Below are 5,225 nucleotides of genomic sequence, written 5' to 3' on the forward strand. Positions count from 1 at the left end.
TCTTTATGGCTGAATTATATTCCATATATGTGTACACATATATATTATCTTCTTAATCTGCTCATTAGTTGTAGGACATCTGGATTATTTCCAAACCTTGGCTATTGTGAATAGTGCTACAATAAACAAGGGTGTACAAGTGTGTCTACTGTATCCTGCCTTAAATTCCTTCTGATATATTTTTGGGAGTGGTAGTATTGCTGGATCATATAACAGTTCTATTTTTATTTTTCTGAGGAACTGCCATACTGCTTTCCATGTAATGATTTACATTCCCAAGAAAAGTGGATAAGCATTCCCTTTTCCCTGTATCCTTGCTGATATTTGTTGTTATTGATGTTATTGATGAAAGCCATTCTAACTGAAGTGAGATGAAATCTCATTGTCATTTAGATTGCATTTCCTTTATGGGCAGGAATGTTTAGCATTTCTTCATGTTTTATTGGCCATTTGTACTTATTCCTTTGAAAATTGTCTGTTTAGTTCATTTACTCATTTCTTCATTGGGTTGTTGACTCTGTGTGTTTAATTTTTTGAACTTCCTGTAAATTCTGGTTATTAGTCCTTGTCAGATGTTTAGCTGGCAAAAATTTTCTCCCATTCTGTAGGCTGTCTGTTCAGCCTAGTGGCTGTTTCATTTCTCATACAGAAGCTTGTCCTATTCTTTCCTATAGTAGTTTCAAAGTTTCAGGTCTTTCATTAAGATTTTTTATTCACTTTGAACTGATATTAGTATAGCGTGGGGGACACGGGTATACTTTTAGCCTTCTACATGTGGATATCAAGTTTTCCAGTACCATTTGGTGACGAAGCAGTCTTTCCTGTAACATATGCTTTGGGCCTCTTGTTGAATATTAAGTTGCTGTAGCTATGTGCTACAGCATATCTACAGCATATAGATGTATCTCTGTCTTCTGTTCTATTGGTCTTGTCTGCTTTTGCGCTAACACAATACTTTTTATTACAATGGCTCTGTAGTATAGTTTGAAATAGGATATTGTATTATGGTACCTCCAATGTTGCTCTTTTTGCTCAGGATTGTTTTGGCCATTTGAGGACTTTTGTGCTTCCCTCTAAACTTTATGGTTGATTTTTCTATCTCTGAGAAGAATGGCATTGGAATTTTGATTGCTTTTGGTGGTATATCCATTTTCACAAATTGACTTTCACATTATTGATTCTGCTTATCCATGAACATGGGAAGTGTGTCCATCTTCTGATATCTAATGTAAGGCTCTTCTATCTTTGTTTCCTTTTTCTCCTCACCCTAGAGGTCAAAGGGCATCGAATTCAGTTTAAATCTTTTTCTCCTTCCACACTCTGTCCACAAATGACCACCACCCTTGCCAGACTTTCATTTGCCACATATGAACCTTCAGGCATTGTGTTTCTTTTAAATTGCAAACTCATATGTCCAACCGGCAATGGACATTTGCACATAGATATCTATCAGTCATTTTATACAGGATAGCTCTTCTTTCATTTTTATGTCCTAAGTCCATACTATAGTCTGCCTCTTTCTAAGAGAACTTCATTGTTTTTCCATTTTTATATTGCATTTAATGTATCTGATATTAATGAAGTATGACTATTGAGTTTTAGGTTTATTTTCCTATAAAAACAATGATAAAAGATAAAAGAGACCTGAATGGCCACATACAACCTGGCAAAGATAAAATGATATTATTCTTATAATTTAAATGTAAAAATGATGAGTAAATCAATTCTATCATTAAGTTTTTAATCAAACTCCATAATCAGGCTTGATATCTCTTTTTAAAGCATAAACAAATGATAAAACATTAATGGAAAAATCACAATAAGAAATTGACTAAATATAAAGTATACGTGTTGTATCAGCCACAGTGTAAAGGTACCCATGAGATTTTATGAACAAAAATAATTGCTTGATAAATAAATATTAAAATTAATTAATTAATTAGTATGGTCATCTATAAAGAATAAATTAATTAATTTGCATGGTCATCTATAAAGAATAAGATATTGCTTAATATTCTGGAAAACTTGACAATTTAACTAAATTTATGTAACAATTACAAAAGAGTCTTTGAAATGGCAGAACTTGTGTACAGTGTATTAGTTAATAAGAATCATTTTCATGTTGGACCAGGTTTCATTTCTCACTCCTTAAACTTTCTTGCAAGTATGCTGAGGAAGAGAAGGCTCTCATGATTTCTACTCTGACAACATCCCAGGCACGTGGCTGATTTTCTTCTCTTTCAGGTGGAGAGGGATTCCGTGGATGTATTTCCTTACAGCAAGCGTGGAGTCCTCATGTATCAGGGAAGGCTCTTCTTCTCCCACCTCCTGTGCCAGTCAATTTTCCAGGTCATTCAGCTGCTGAGAGAGGCCAGGGTAGAATTTGTGCAGAAGGTTCTTCTCCCAAGTAGCAAAGGACTTCTGTGTGCTGAAGAGGTTATATATCTGCTGGATCATCTCATGGAGGTCAGAGATTTCTTGAGCATTCTGAACCTGGTTGCCATCAAACTTCTCCCTGGGAAATCCAAAGTCATTTCTGTCCTATAGACAGGAAGGAGCCAAGATTCTCCTCATTTGTCCCAGTAGTATCAAGACTCTCCTATTACCCAGGCTATGTATATGAGGAAGATCACAGCCTAGAGAGCAGGTTGACCTAAAGCTGAGTACCACTAGGGCTACCAGCAAAGAAAAGATAAAGGCCATTAGCGATACTGCAGATGCTGCTGGCCTGGCTGAGATGGATGATCCTGGATCTTTGCCTCTAGCTCTCTGAAGACTTGCTTTGTGCGTGTCTCTTAAATAGGAACTTAACTACTTTCCATTTCTGTATGTCACCTCCATTACTCTCAACTTCCTTTATGCATTTGCTATATGTGTTTTGGAGCAGTGTTTCTCAACCATTTTTTCATTGTTTTCCCCCTCCTTTGCCTCCAGACCTTTTTACATATTTTTTCCTAATTGCAGCTTCCATTAAAGTTTAATTACACCAATATTTATTTGGTTTCTTCTCTCTATATATTTATTTTATACATAAAAAGTCTTAGGCTTAATATTTTTATTAAATTCAGAGTTACCATGATTGAATACAAATTATGAACTGAAAGTTAATCTTAAATGTTATTGACATTTAAAGTTTTAAGGCATTTTTATTATTATTGTTTTCTCTTTTTTTGGCAGTATTGGATTCAAACCCATGGTCTTGTGCCACCTAGTCAGGTGTTCTACCACTTGAGCCACACTCCCAGTTCTTTGTGTTATATGTCTTTTGAACAGGGTCTTGCATTTATGTCCCCTTGAATCTGTATCCTCTTATTCAGGCTTCCTGTATAGCTGTATAACAGGAACGCACCACTGGGTGAAATTTTTATTGGTTGATGTGGGGGTCCCATGGCCCTATTCAGTTCAGTTTGAGCTGAACTCAAACTGGAGTCCTCCTAATCTCTACCTCCAGATTAGTTGGGATTACAGGTGTGAAACACCATGCCAGCATACACTGATGAACAGATTTCAATGTAGACAGAAAAACCTTACATTGAAGAAAGATGACATATACAACTTTTATAGCTTCAAAATTACAAAGGAAGGCTGTCTTCTTAGGGGATGATATAATTGGTGACTTTAGTAAAGCTAATCCTCAGTTGCCACTCCCTAATCCTGGGTCCATGAAGAATCATATTAAATCTGCTCTGCCTATACTCTATAAATAGAACAAAAAGTTTGAATGCATTATCATCCACATAAGAAAGTATAGATAGCAGCTCAACTTTTTACAACATGGTTTGCTGAGTGTATTAAACCCACTATTCAGACCTACTGCTCAGAAAAACAATGGTTTTCAAAGTATTATTATGCATTGACATTGCATCTGGAAACCCCATACCATGAATGGAGCTGTACAATAAGATTAGTATAGTTTTTATGCATGCTAGTACAAATTCTGTACCTGACAGATGAAGTAATTTTTCTTTTTAAAGCCTTATGATGTCATAAATACAATTTATAAGGCTATAGCCCAAGGGATAAGGATTCCTCTGATGGATGTGGTCAAAGGAATCTGAATACCTTCTGGAAAAGATTTACCATTTTAGATACTACTATGAATATTTATGTTTAATGGGAGGGGGTAAAATAGTAACATTAACAGGAGTCTGGTAGAGGTTGACCTTAAACCTTGTGAATGACTTTCAGGAGTTGAAAACATCAGTGGAAGAGATAATGCAGGTATGGTGGAAACAGCAAGAGAGCTAAAGGTAGAAGTGGAGCCTAAATAAATGACAATGTTTCTTTTATCTCATAATGAAATTTTAATGGATATTAGATTGCTTCTCATGGATGAGCAAAGAAAATTATTTCTTGTGATGAATCTACTCTAGTGAAGATGTCATATGAACATTGTTAAAAGGCAACATATAATTTAGTATATAATATAAACTTAGTTGATAAATATGAAATAGTGGAGCATTTAGGAGAATCTGAAAGAAGTTCTACTGTGTGAAGTGCTATTGAACAGCATCACATTCTACAGACAAATTATTCATAAAAGGAAGAGTCAATGTATCTGATAAACTTCATTGTTGTGTCACCTCAACCTTTAGCATCCACCACTCTGATCAGCCAGTAATCATAAACATTTAGGCAAGAGCCTTCACCAGGAAAATATTACGTGTTGCTGAAGGCTCAGATGAACTTTAGAATTTTATAAATGAGTTTCATCATGATATTTTCATATGTGCATGCAATGTTCTCATATAATAATACCCCTCATCACTCTCTCCTTTACCCCTTCCTCTTCCATAGGCTCCCCCTCCATAGTACCCTTCAATGTTCATGTTGGGGTTTTGCATCTAGATTTTCATATGCTGGAAAAGCGATATTTATCTTTCTTAGTTTGGCATATTTTGTTGAATAGGATGACCTCCATTTCCATCTATTTTTTGTAAATGACATAATTTAATTATTCTTTATGGTTGAATAATACTCCATCCTGTATATATATATATATATATATATATATATATATATATATATATATAACACTTTTTTCTTTTATATATTTTATTAGCATATTATTGTTGTACTGGGGGTACATTGTGATGTTTACAAAAGTGCTTACAATATATCTCAGTTAGATTTGCCCCTCCATCATTCTCTTTTATGCTCCCTCTCCCCCTTTTAGAACAATTTCAACCATTTTCATACATGAGTGCATATTTCCACCATGTTCA

At 34.9% G+C, this 5,225-nt stretch overlaps 1 pseudogene; it reads right to left on the reverse strand.

The window, feature by feature from the left end:
* Positions 1-2,134: 2,134 nt before the first annotated feature.
* Positions 2,135-2,703, reverse strand: LOC109689422 (interferon alpha-2-like; annotated as a pseudogene).
* Positions 2,704-5,225: the final 2,522 nt, after the last annotated feature.

Source organism: Castor canadensis, chromosome 13 (assembly GCF_047511655.1).
Source record: "Castor canadensis chromosome 13, mCasCan1.hap1v2, whole genome shotgun sequence".
NCBI classification, from domain to species: domain Eukaryota; kingdom Metazoa; phylum Chordata; class Mammalia; order Rodentia; family Castoridae; genus Castor; species Castor canadensis.